The sequence below is a fragment of the Pinus tabuliformis genome, chromosome 7, assembly GCF_031772625.1.
Source record: "Pinus tabuliformis cultivar Carrire ecotype Pingquan chromosome 7, CPIR1, whole genome shotgun sequence".
Classification (NCBI taxonomy): Eukaryota; Viridiplantae; Streptophyta; class Pinopsida; order Pinales; family Pinaceae; genus Pinus; species Pinus tabuliformis.
Genome location: NC_142293.1, coordinates 560,255,087 through 560,269,554, shown reverse-complemented (window position 1 = coordinate 560,269,554; position 14,468 = coordinate 560,255,087). Strand labels below are relative to the sequence as shown.

Sequence of the window (14,468 nt, the reverse complement as noted above, 5' to 3'; positions counted from 1 at the left end):
TTCTCGTAGAGTTTTATGTAGCTCCAATTATCACTGTGGATGATGGTCGCATCCATATCCTATCCAAACAAACCCAAGAGTAACTTCTATTGCCAGATCGCCTCACATGCAACCATGCTCGTTGCCATGTATTTTTCCTCTGCAGAACTCAATGTAGTCAACCTCCACTTCCTGTTGAACCAAGAAATTGCTACTAGACCCAAGCTAAAGCAGCAACCTGAAGTACTCTTTTTGTCAACTGAGCATCTTGCCCAGTCAACATCTATATAACTTATAAGCCTCACTCCATCTCCTCGCTCATACTGCAACCCAAACTCCACTGTGCCTTGTAGATATCTGATTACATGTTTTGCAACAATCCAGTGCACTCTCCTTGGGTCCACCATAAACTTGCTAAGAGTGTTTACTGCAAAACATACATCTTGACTAATGTTGACTAAATACATAAGCGAGCCAATCAATGATACAATGTGGTGTCAACAACCTCTATCTCTAAAACATCCACCTTCTTCCAATTTGTGACCATAGGCATAGTCATGGGCCTACAATCCAACATCCCAAATCTCTTCAAGTTCTCCACAATGTAATTCCCCTAACCAAGGAAATATTGCCCCTCTCTTTGGCACACCTCCAAACCAAGGAAGTTGTTTATTAACCCCAACTCCCTCATGTCTAACACAACAGCAAGATTTCTCTTTTAGTCGGCGATGAGCTCCTCATTCCTTGTCATGAATAAATCAACATAGAGAACTAGTATAAAATACTCCTCCCCTACCAATGTGTAATAAAGGTTGGGATTGGCCACACTCTTCTCAAATCCCAACCCCTGCAAGTAGATATATATCCTCGAGTACCATGCCTGAGGCACCTGCTTGAACTCGTAGAGTGCCTTTTTCAACCTACAAACATGGGAATCCCTCCCATGCACCCCAAACACCTCGGGGTACTCAATGTAGACTTCTTCCTCAATGAGTTAGGCAATCTTGATATCGATCAGATGCACTTTCCAACCCATCTCTGTTGTAATAGAGACAACAACCTAAATCAAGGTATATCTGGCTACAAGGGCAAATGTCTCCTCGTAGTCAACCCCCTTTCGCTACGAGAACCCCTTAGCCACAAAGTGTAGCTTGAACTTCTCCACACTCCCATTAGTTGTGTGCTTAATCTTATATATCCATTGTGATCCAACCACCCACTTTCCCTTTGGTTGTGGCACTACCCCCCAAACATCATTCTTCATGATTGATGCATACTCTTCCACCATGGAATCCTGCCAAACTTGCTTATTAGCAACTTCCTTATAACTAAAAGGCTCTACATCTATTAGATCCATCCTAAGTTCCATGTAGCCAGTGCATATCTGCAATGCCTTTCTCTCCCTGGTTGGCCTCTTCGGAGGCCCCACATGCTCGGCATCTCTCAAGGTTTTGCATGGCCCACCTAGGTCGCCCCTTGCTTAATGTGGAAGGCTCATTCTATAGGACAAGATCTCTTTGCACCTCCTCGTCCTCCTAAATAGCTTGTGTACCAGTACCAACACATGTGCTTGTGCTTGTACCCTGTACTTGTGGATCTGGATCATGTCTCCTCTCTTCCTTCTATCCCTATGAGACCTGACCTCCTGCATATGTTGGATCACCATCCTCTATGGACTTCCTAAAAGCCCTCTCCTCCTCAAACCATACATCCTTATGCACCACTATCTTCCTGAGCATTGGTATAAATACACGGTAGGCTTTGGAAGTCTCACTGTATCCGACGAAGATTCCCTTCTCTACAGTGAGATATGAATTTGTTTTTTTCTCAGAAGGAACATGATAGTACAACCCAAATATCCTTAAGTGTCCCACATTTGGTTTCCTTCCTGTCTATGCCTCCTCAAGAGTCATCCTCCCCAAAATCTTCTGGGGACTCTTGTTATGAATGTACATTGCAGTATTGCAACCCTCAACCCAAAAAAACATGGGCAACCCCTGATCATGCAACATATCCCGCACAACCCCAACTATAGCCCTGTTCTTCCTCTCCACTACTCTGTTCTGCTGAGGATTATAGGGAACAATCAACTCCTTTTTTATCCCTGCACTCACACATAACTCAATGAGGAATTCAAGCTATACTCAACCCCATTGTTTGATCATAACACCAAAAATTTTCTCCCTGTCTAATTCTCCAAAAAAACTTTGAACTCTTGGAATCTGCCAAAGACCTTGTCCTTCGTTTGAGGAAATAAATCCAAGTCTTTCTGGAGTAATCATGTTAAATTTTAGGTAACAATGGTATGTTCTATGCTTATGAGCAATTTTACTTCAATTTCTTTATTAGCCCAATATAAATATCCAGTTTAGCAATCACATCAACATGATAGTAAAATGCTGATAGAACATAAACATAAACAGTAGAAGACAAGCCAAGACAAGAGGACACAAAATGTGGCACCAGCCAAGGACAAACCCCAATGTGGGCAAACCCTTGATCAATTCTTCTTATATTCTTCAATAGTTCAGCAAAGAAAGAGAGTACAATTTACAAATCTGGTAATTTATGACAGCAGCAAAAAAGCCCTAACCAAAAAAGTCAACACTAGAAAAACAGGGCAGAATTTTTCCTCTATTTAGCTCAGTCAAACCTAATCAACTTCAGCCTCCAATAGCAAATCTAATCAGCCCAAAACAGTCTGAAAAGTCCATTCAAAAATGGTCAACGAAAGTCAACTCTGCGGCCAGCCCTAGGACAGTCAACGCTGGTCAAAGGAGAGGTCAGATTGCCTCGATTTTAGTGCCTAGATCTGCGGCCTACTAGGACAGATACCTCACCTAAACCAAAGTCAAAACAGGTCAACGTAGTCAAACATCCTCCCTACAGCTCAGTCAACATTGGTCAACGCAGTGAATAGAAATTCGTCCTTCTTCCTTCCCACGTGTGAGAGAAAGCTGCCCAGATATGCGAACCCAATCACAAGAGGAGAGAGAGAGATGTGAGATGAGATTATGGTGAAAATGACTTGAGGTCTCCTTTTATATGCAACGTTGAGGATGAATTGGGGGTTTGAATGGCTGTTTTTCTTGTTGGCTGACCTTGACAATTTGTCCATAATATAAATAAATTCATATCTTCATTTGTACATGTCGGAATTGGATGATCTTTAGATCAATCCTACACCTCTCGGAAACAGGAATCCAAGAAAAATATCAGCTATCATAAATAAGATGACCCATGTGGAGTTTGGCCCTAGTTGCCAATTTTAACAAATCATCAATAAATGTGACATAATAATTGCATCCACTGAAGAATCCAGAAGACATAGGCCTGCATACATACGAATGTATAAGATCCCACACACCCTTGTATCTACTATCATTGGGTGGGAAAACTATCTTGACATAGTTTCCCATAACGCAACCTTTGCATGGGTCATGCTTCTCTGTGCTAAGCTCTAGGAGCATTGTCACTGTATGTCTGAGCACATTTAGTGCTCCATGATGAACATGTGCATCCTCATGTGCCATAGCTCCCCCAAATCACAACTCGTGCTCACCAATTCTCTCACTGGCTCAAACTGCTATCTATATAGCTTGCCCCTGCACACACCAATCACCTTTGCACACTTGCCCTTTGCGCCCTTGAGTTCAATGTAGACTTTCCCTTCATAGAAGGTCATTACATACACTTTGTCCTCCAAGAGGTTCTTGGTTAGTCTCGAAACATAGAGCACCTTTGACACTTTGAGGAGTTTTCTAAACTCCCTTTGAAACGTGACAGTACCACAACCTGATGCATTGCACTTTGCATCATTTCCCAACTCGATGTGGAGATCAATGTCCTCCTCTCACAACCTGCTAAATAACTCACGAACCACTGTCATATGGCATGAGGCACCACTATCTATGTACCACACTCTTGTGGTTACTAAGCTTGATAGGCACACAATGAGGCTGAAGTCTTCCTCAAGTCTACTCGAGAAATCTTCAATCTCCACAGAGGCCACCACTTGTGACTTGGCCTTCTTCTTCTTCTTCAAACATTGACTCACAAAATCGCCCATCTTTTGACAAGCAAAACACTTCACTTCATTGAAGACCATGTCCTTCTTTCCCTTCGAGGCCGCTCCACTACTATTGGACCCCATCTTCTTGGGCTTTCTCTTGCCTTTGCCTACAAGTGCCAAGTTCTACTCATCCTCATTCTTAGATGCACCACTCTATTGAGGCCCAATTAACACTCAAACCAACAGGGATCCTAGGAGGGAATCCTATAGAGAAACTAATCAATCAAGGGGAAACAATGGAGCAATAGCCTACTATCACCTCAGTTAAGGCTCCCTGCTCTTTATGGACTTTCACCGATGGAAGGAGCCTTGGTATGAGAGGAATCACAAGGATGAATAGATCAATGAATGGATGGAGGGTGATTCCTAGAGCCTATTAACAAGAGAGACTCAATTAACTAACTTACTTGCTTGAGAAGCAAGGTGATAAGCTCTCTAGGAAGGGCTAAGAGGACACTTGAGCCTAGGTTTGGAGGATATGCCTTGACACGAGGCTTCCTAGACTTAAGGATCCTTGTGGAGAAATGGATTCTATGTAGTCCTTGTGGAATTTGAGTTACCCAAGTGGAACAAATAAGGCCAAGGGTATGGAGTTGATCAACCATAGAGGGGCTTGACCTAATTAGGGAAGAGAATAGGATCAAAGGACTAATTTTCTTTTGATATTTGAATGCAATGATCCAAGTGAGGACACTAACCCAAATCAACCTAGGGAAAGAAATGGTCGTGTGGCTAGTGCTTGATATATCTTGAGACGCCACTGTCGGATTTGCATTAAACTTGGATGACCTCTTGAGCAAACTCAAGCGTAGTAGTGGACCAAAATTCAAGGGCTTTGGATGGCTACAAGGAATTTTGTTTGATGCCCTAGGTGACCCTCTAGGGTTAGGCCTAGAATTGAGAAAAGTGGAGAAAAGAGAGATAAATTTGACCACCAAAGGGATGTGAGGATCAGTGCCTTGCTTCTTGGGTTTAATGGAGTCAAGATACACATAGATCGAGAATTTTCATGAGCTAAGGAGCCCTAATTGACCTTCGCTAGCCTTTCCAAGGGCAACAACTAGGTTATTAGGGATTTATACTTCAAATTTGCAAAGGAGATAAAGTTTCGAGGTATTTCAACCTAAGAGGTGCCTCTAGGAACATTCACCCAATCCCTCAAAGAGAAATGCATGTATTAAATCACTTATTCAAGGTCTCCAGAAGAATTTCACATTACTTTTTAATCCATACAAGAATAATGATAACAATAACATGCATTAGACAAGACAACAAGAATAGCATTAAAAGTTCACTTACATGAGAGAGAGAGTATATCCATTCATCAACTTTGCATTAGAAAGAAGCTCCAAAGACAATAGCGAAAATCCAAACATCATGGTGCATCAAGAAAACTCCAAAAATTTCATCTCAACAAGTGCGAAAATCTCTCAAGAGATACTAATCCAATCCATGTGATGATGATAGGAACAAATGAGCCTCTCATATATTTATACAATCCATAAGGGAGTTTGAATAGCCTAATTGGCCTAATTGAGCCCCAAATAATAAAATAATGTGCAATAATAACATTCCTTGGTGACAAGCCCACCAAGATAGCTCAAAATAGAAAGATAAGCCTCTCAAGATGGCAAAATAATAAACATGATGAGTCAGGCCATTGAGAAGGCCTAATGGGGTCCAAAGTGTGTCAATGTGTGAGAATAAGCTCCAAACATAGTGAATGAGGGGTTGGCCCCTTGATATCCAAGCAAGTCACATGTGGTGTCCCCAAGTGGGTGTGGGTGCACCATGACATCCTCATGGGTCTCCAAGTGGATCAAAAATACCTATAAGCCATCTGCGCAAGGGCTAGGATGATGACATAAGCCTTCCCTTTATCTCTCGCAGTGAGACACATCCTCATTTGGACGCTGGAATCTCTACCAATTGTGTGGTACAAGTGTGGAGCCAGCTAAGCATGGTGATCCAAGTGCATCATCCTCATCCAAAAAGGTGGAACACGAGCAATCATTGAATAGTGTTGGGGATCCATTACTGCTCTTTGTTATGGTGGAGATCCATGACTTTCTATGCTCACCCAACAAGTGCCCATTGTGGCCCTTTGGAGGGCTTGGACCCTTATAGGGAGACCAAACCCCAAATGGAAACCTATTTGCCATCATGCATAAGATCCAATGTGTTCCCTTGCCTTCCAATACAACAAATCATTAGAGTAATCAAGTAAAAGAGTTTACAAATAGTGGAATCAAATGGGCACTTTATGGTGGCATGCCCTCCTGTAGTGGGCTATGGCATGTTCAGGTGTCTCCAAGCTCAATAAGGGGGTTAACCAAGGACCCTATTAGGCGGTTTCGGCCTTTAACGGGGTGATATGTCCACAGTACATTCATCAAGTGGTAGGTGGTGTTAGCACTCTGTAATTTTCCTAGGTTGAGGAAGAAAACTACAAAGGTAACCACAAACCACTTTTAAAGTTGGGATCTAGCCCTTCCAGCTTCAGAGAGGGCTCTCTCTATATGATTTAATTTCTGCTTTCAAGATTTTAGGCTAGATATTGAAGTTTGAGGTGGGTTTTTCAAAATTTTGGTTGAAGAATGCAGGGAAAGTCCATTGGGCATGGATTCATTAAACTTCTCAGTGATCAATCACAAATTGACAGAGTAGTTGTAACAGGGAAGGGTAGGCAAACTCTTGGATCTTAAGATATTTATGGTGTGGCTGAGATGAAAAAGTAGATGATCAATTAAATATAAAGCATATTTAAATGAATTTTATATTTAATCTCATGAGGAAAACATTAAGATTGTTTAAAACAAGCCAGAGCTAAGTACACTTAAGTAAATTCAACTCTTAATCTTCTTGCAACAAGCAGGACGGAAATTCATATGGAAATTGAGAAGAAGAACAATTTTACATGAGATAAACACATCACCATTGGTTTGACACAATAATCCTGGAAGAAAACTTGCCTATGTATTTCTGAAAATTGATTACTTTGAGTACAATCCACAACCTACATCAAAGTAGAGCTCTTTTATTCATACATATTCCAACCCTTACTAAGTCTTATTACAAAATATTTATAGATTTTCTATTGAACTAACTTGGATTACAAAAAGAATGCTTACAAAATAATATCTAATAAAGATATAGATATTTTTGAAACAGAACTAAAAAACAGGAATTCTGGACAAATTTGACTGTTCTATTGAATCTTTGAAGGAAATATGTTGTTTATTGTAGCTATTTCCTAGCCCCTTCCATTTGTCTTGCTGCCAAAATTGTAGGTCTTTTGTTTGTGCTTGTTCGACCAATTCCAGTAATTGGTCCCATCACTCTTCACCTAGGATTAAAAATAAATAAAAATAAAAATAAAATTACCATGTTTCTAAATCTTTCATCTACCTCTGTGTAGGTCTAGAAAGTTGGATTGTTCAAAAACAAGTCATGAATCTCATGCTAAATGTTGAGATCAGATTGTAGGCCTTCCAAGAAAGCTTCTCCACTGATAGTTCCCTTTGCCTTTGCAAATTTAGATGCATCTGCAGCTATGTTGCATAATTGATCCTGGTAATTTTCTAATGGAATCAATTTGCCATTATAATTTCTTAGAGTTGGAAGTCCTTTCTTCTGCAACAAAGAAAACTTTATGTTAAATCTTCTGACCTTTAGCTCCAATTATTTGCACTTATTCTCCAACTACATCATAATATTCTTCATAATCAATACTCTTTTGACTTCCATTACTATCTTTGTCTTGTCTTGAATATTGAGCTCTTCAAGTTCATCTCTAGTCTTGGAGTTTAACATCCTCGTAATTTTATGTGCTTCTACTAGTCTGTGTTCAATACCAACTTTGGTTTTTTCAACTGCTGCTTTAACTCTCTGTACCAGTTCTCCCTATTCAAAAATAATTTGAATGGATGGCCACAATTCTGTAGCATTTGCATTGATATTGTGTCAAATGTTGCGTTTGGCTTCTGCTAACATCTGAATTATGAGGGATTGATCCTCATACTTTTGAATCTGCTGAATTAATTTGAAATTCTTTTGTACCTCTGTCGAGTATTCATTGTCTTCTTTGATTTTGCTCTCCTCCATATTTGTGAGTGTTGTTGTTAATTTTTCTCCATTTCCTTATTTGTTAATGATAATTCCCCTAAAGCTTGAGCTAGCTTCTCTAAGGAATCTGAGGGATTGATCAACTTGTAGAGTTGGATGAAACTCGTAGGAAGGCTTTTGATAATATGTATAAGAATCAATCTAACATCAAGTTAGAGCTCTTTTATTCATACATATTCCAACCCTTACTAAGTCTTATTACAAAATATTTATAGATTTTCTATTGAACTAACTTGGATTCCAAAAAGGAATGCTTACAAAATAATATCTAATAAAGATATAGATATTTTTGAAACAGAACTAAAAAATAGGAATTCTGGACAAATTCGACTGTTCTATTGAATCTTTGAAGGAAATATGTTGTTTATTGTAGCTATTTCCTAGCCCCTTCCATTTGTCTTGCTACCAAAATTGTAGGTCTTTTGTTTGTGCTTGTTTGACCAATTCCAATAATTGGTCCCATCACTCTTCACCTAGGATAAAAAAAAAAATTACCATGTTTCTAAATCTTTCATCTACCTCTGTGTAGGTCTAGAAAGTTGGATTGTTCAAAAACAAGTCATGAATCTCACGCTAAATGTTGAGATCAGATTGTAGGCCTTCCAAGAAAGCTTCTCCATTGATAGTTCCCTTTGCCTTTGCGAATTTAGATGCATCTGCAGCTATGTTGCATAATTGATCCTGGTAATTTTCTAATGGAATCAATTTGCCATTTCAATTTCTTAGAGTTGGAAGTCCTTTCTTCTGCAACAAAGAAAACTTTATGTTAAATCTTCTGACCTTTAGCTCCAATTCTTTGCACTTATTCTCCAACTACATCATAATATTCTTCATAATCAATACTCTTTTAACTTCCATTACTATCTTTGTCTTGTCTTGAATATTGAGCTCTTCAAGTTCATCTCTAGTCTTGGAGTTTAACATCCTCGTAATTTTATGTGCTTCTACTAGTCTGTGTTCAATATCAACTTTGGTTTTTTCAACTATTGCTTTAACTCTCTGTACCAGTTCTCCCTATTCAAAAATAATTTGAATGGATGGCCACAATTCTGTAACATTTGCATTGATATTGTGCCAAATGTTGTGTTTGGCTTCTACTAACATCTGAATTATGAGGGATTGATCCTCTTACTTTTGAATCTGCTAAATTGATTTGAAATTCTTTTGTACCTCTGTCGAGTATGCATTGTCTTCTTTGATCTTGCTCTCCTCCATCTTGGTGAGTGTTGTTGTTAATTTCTCCATTTCCTTATTTGTTAATGATAATTCCCCTAAAGCTTGAGCTAGCTTCTCTGAGGAATCTAAGGGATTGATCAACTTGTAGAGTTGGATGAAACTCGTAGGAAGGCTTTTGATAATATGTATAAGAATCAATCTAACATCAAGAAAATCTTTGACAAAAAATCTCATCCTAGATCTTTGCAGGTTGGAGATATGGTCTTGTTGTGAGATCGAAAGAATGAAAAACCGGGAAAGCATAACAAATTTGACAGTTTGTGGCTGGGACCATACATCATTCGAGGCACTATTGGACCCAACTCATTCCATTTGAGCACGTTGGAAGGCGAATCATTGGATTAACCCGTGAATGGCCAAATGCTCAAATTGTACCTCAGAGAGGACATCTGATGCCACTAGGCATCCTCTCTATTGTATTCCTAACCCTACACCCTTTCATTTCAGCATTTCATTTTGTAGTTATGTCAAATTTATGTTTTTCATGTTACTAGACTAGTTAATAAATAGAGCTGATATCTTTCTTGTGTTTAATATTATATGATGATTTTTGGATGGACATTACTTATGTTATCTTGTGTGTTGCATGGATGTAGATTCTGGATTCTCACATTCCTCCGGTGCAGCAACGTGTTCCCAAGTAGAGCCAAATGTTGACCACTACGTGTCAACGACCCATAGCAATACACCCCCTTTTTCGCAAAAGAGATAGTGCCTGATCGATAAGTCCGTGTCGTCCAACTATCATCATAACCTGATCATCATGTTATAATGTAAACCCATTTTGCATGTATATAATGTAAATAATCTCAACAGAACAATGTCATGTATGTAACAACCTAGGTAACCCTACCTTTCTAGTGACGATCTCCATTCTGGGAGGTTTTTTGTCTCACCAATCCATTCTCGAATGGTCAGCAGAGTTTTCCCCTCCAGTCTTACCCCAAAGCTAGAATGGATTTTGTCGCTAGGATCTTAGGCGAGTCCTAGTGTTCTAGATCGAGCCTATGTAAAAGTGATTTGGGAATAATCCTAACTATTTAGTTAGGTTATTTTATTACAATTTGCTTGGTCTGCGAGATTATATTTTTGTCGCAGAAGTGGGTTGCCTGTGAGGATCTTTTACAAATAGGTTTTTCCCCCTTATGATGTAAAAAATATGAAAATCATGATGTAAAGTGTCTTGAGGGTTGGAAAAATAATTTATCCCCTCATAGGTTAATTAATTAAATTTTCTGGCCAAAAATTAATTAAAATCCTAAGCCAGAAATTTAATTAATTCTAGGTCCTAGATAAATTTAAATTCTCCAAAGACAAAATTCGTTGGTCCTAAAAAATTAAATTTTAAAAGGTCCCGGGACTAAGGTAAATTAATTATTTTGCTAAATTTTAAACCTTTGATCTCTGGGGATTAAGTCAAAGTCAAATTTTTTGGGAAATTAACTCAAAAATTCTATTTTTGAGTTAATTAAAATGCATTTAATTAAAAATTTTGAATTTCCCCAAATATTTAAATATTTCGACAGATAAGATTTTAATCTTTATCAACGGTCGAGATTTCTTTGACGAGGATCACTCGAACTAGCCGTTGGAGGATTTATCTTTAAATAGGAAGTCATTTGTCAGTTGATCTATCTAATCTCTGAGTCGTGTGCTTAGCAAGAAGCTCTTGTGTAATCATTTTTTTGATAATAAAGAAAGACTTTGGGGTTAAATTCTACTAGTATTACTCTTCATGGAAATTCTGTAAGATGTGTTGTTTTCATGCATAAATTTTTCTAAAGCCATTGATGATAGCTTCTAAAGAGTGATTTGAGTACAAATATCTTGCTCAGTCGCTGGGGTTTAAATAATAATTTAAAGTTTGAATGTAATAGCAGGTATCTCTATTTGTCTGAATTTTATTATTATTTTATCGCTCTATTTTAATGATTGGATTGAGTTTTGCAGGGAAATCTTGATTTTAAATCCTCGAGCATTTAGGGAAAGGTTTCAGTTGGACGAGCCAACTCTCGATCTGTGTTCTTGAAGAGCCCATCTAAATTAACTCTGGGCTTATCATAAGATTTTGTTGGTGATACACAGAGGGTTTCGAGTTAGCACCTCCTTTAAAATTTAAAAAATTTAATTTTTTGTGCGGCATAATGATAGATCTGGCTACTTAGAGCCTTCAGCTTGTAATTATTGTAATTTAGCTGGGTTTTTTTTATCTTTTTATTTTATCATTGTATATCTCATTTCTAGGTGTTTCGTTTTTGTCATTACAGGTAAGATCTGTAGGAGAATTCCTATTTGAAGCTAGACCTAGGCCCTGAGGGTAAAGATCTAGCCTCAATATTGTTTTGAAAGGACATTTTTTAGGAAAATTTTTACAGTCCAAAGGGTTTTTAAATTCTTAGATTTGGAAATTTTATAAGGGTTTCAAGGGAAAATCTGAAGCATAAAATATATTGGTGTGAAATTCGTTTTTTTTTGGGTTTATCTTGAGTTTCTGGGATACCATTTCTCAGCTGCATAGGGTTTTTGATTCACTGCAAATTTCGAAATTTTTTTAGAAATCCCTTATCCCTCCATTACTCCATCCTTCATCTTCCTCTGCTGCCTAGGGTTTTCCAATTGTTTGCTGTAAATTTCGAATTTCTCCATCTGCTATCCCTCTGCTTCCGTCCTTCTCCTTTTCAGCTCCAAACACGTCCATCGCTGCCTGCAAAAACATGTGCTATCCGAACCTACAAACCATGCAAAAAACCTACGTTCTCCTTATCCACCTACGTCCCTTTCTATTGCTGCCAGCGTCCTTTGTAAACCTGTTGCTATTCCCTCCTCATGTTGTCTACAAATCTAACCCGCAGCTCCTTCCTCCATCTGCAACCTCTTCTCCTGCAGATCTCTCTTCTTCTCTACATGTTGCCATAGCCGCGTCCTATTTCCTTAGCTCCTGTCGGCTGCCCAAGCTCTTTCACATCTTATCCTTGTCCCTCACTCCACCCTTCCTCGCTGCCCGACATCTACGTTCGCCCTCAAGCGTTGCCTTATCTCTGCGGCCTTCCCTTATCACCATCCTCCATCGATCCGTAGTGTTCTGCTCCTCTGTCGCCGTTGAGCTGCATACACAACCAAACACTCAAACATTCAATATTTTTTTTAGTTCATTTGTACCGTGTTTATGCGGTTAGGGTTTTAGTTCTTTTCCTTTTGATTTTTGTTTTAATTTTTTTCAATTCGATTTTTTAACTTTGGTCAGCTTCTAGATTCATTTTTTTTTTAAATTCGATTTTTTCCTTTTGTTTCTGGTTTCTCCTTTTCCTTTTTATTTTTGTTTTAATTTTTTTTATGACTTTGATTTTTTTTTTATTTGATTTTGATTGCATTTAAAAAATTTAGAAAACATTCAAAAAACATTAAAAAATCTATCAATTTGAAAAATTGTTTGGTGACTTTAGAATTTCTAAGGAATTAAATCAAAAGGGGGATTTGAGCTTTCACATTTAAGAAATTGTTATTTTTATGTGGCCTACGGCCCATAAAAATTTAAATTTAATTAAAGTCTTTTGATTTGGTTTTGGGTCACATTAAAAAATTCATTTGCCACATTAAATTTGCTTTATAAGCCTAGTACATTAAACTTACCTAAGGGATAGTTAAGATTCTAATCTAAAGTTCCTTGGTGTTTTTTGTGCTAAGTGTAAAATTTTCAATTTTGTGGTAGTGGTTTCTCGATTGTCAAGTGCATTTAATGTTTTAGAATCATATCTAAAAATTGACTATATGAGAAAGATAAATTCTAGATCTAGGATCATTGCTTAACAGTATTTAATTGCTAGAATATATTGCATGATAACGTTTTGGACATTTATATTTAATCGTTCATGATTGTCACTTTTCGCCATATTTATAAATTGCTCTGGATAACTTGTTTTTTTATTTAGTCTATGGTTAATTGAATATAAAGGCATTGGTCTCTAATTATTTCTATCTTGTGGTTGTGTCTTATTCATATTAATTGTTTGATCTATTCATCTCAGTAAACCAGGACTTGTATACATCCATCAAATTCTCCATCCTTAAGTCTCCTAGAGCCTATGTTTCACAGGCTATCCTCATTCATTCACCCTATGGACTACCCCCCTTGACTTATCTAGGAGAGAGTCTAAACAGAGTGAGTAAGGATTAGAGTGACAGCCCTTACTCTAAGCGTTGTCATGGTGCCTATACACTCTGTGCGACAACAGATCCCATGGACCCCTTGGATCCTCCATGTAGGAAGAGACCATTATGGCTTCATGATACCTTACAAGATGCTAAAAGACATATTATTGCTAGAGGAACCTTTAGAGAAAGTAAGAAACCATGTCGATACCAGGGTTGTGTTGTAGCTATGAGCACCATCATATAGGTTGAGCCTCCCACCTTTGAAGAAAATATTATGCAACCAGATCACAAAACAAAAGGAAAGATAGATAAACGACTTGAAAATTAGCCTCTTCGAGGGGGCAACCTCCTTTACATCACATAAATGAACAATTCTTGGATGAAACAAATGACAAGGCCTCCTTGGTATATATAGTAGTCTAAGGGGTCACAATGTAATCATACCTACATAACAATAATAATGTAAGGGCACAACAATAACAATAGGGGGCTATACTATAACAATAAGGGGGCTACACTAGTATTATAGGGACCTAACATGCCCCTCTCCTTCAAAAAAGTGTTGTCCTCAACGCTTGAGTAGTTCCAGATGCTTCTGAATAAAATTCTCATCCTCCCATGTGGAATCTTCTGCGGGTAAGTTCTTCCACTTAATGAGATACTCTGAAATTGATCGATTTTGTAATTGTCGGGTTTTTGTTTCTGTGACTGCTTCATGCTCCAATATGATTTCTCCTTCTTCGTCAAGTTCTGGCAATATTGTTTGAACAAGGAACTTGTCATCGATAACCTTCTTTATGCAAGAAACATGGAAAACTGGGTGTACTTGAGAAGATGTAGGCAACTCCAATTTGTATGCCATAGTATCAATCTTTTGCAACACTTTGTAAGGACCATAATACTT

The 14,468-nt window shown here is 38.1% G+C and overlaps 1 protein-coding gene across 1 annotated transcript in view; it reads right to left on the bottom strand.

Moving 5' to 3' along the window:
- The window catches only part of LOC149248618 (oligoribonuclease-like), a 189,467-nt gene that overhangs the window by 3,302 nt on the left and 171,697 nt on the right, over positions 1-14,468 (bottom strand). The gene's annotated exons all lie outside the window — the stretch shown is intronic.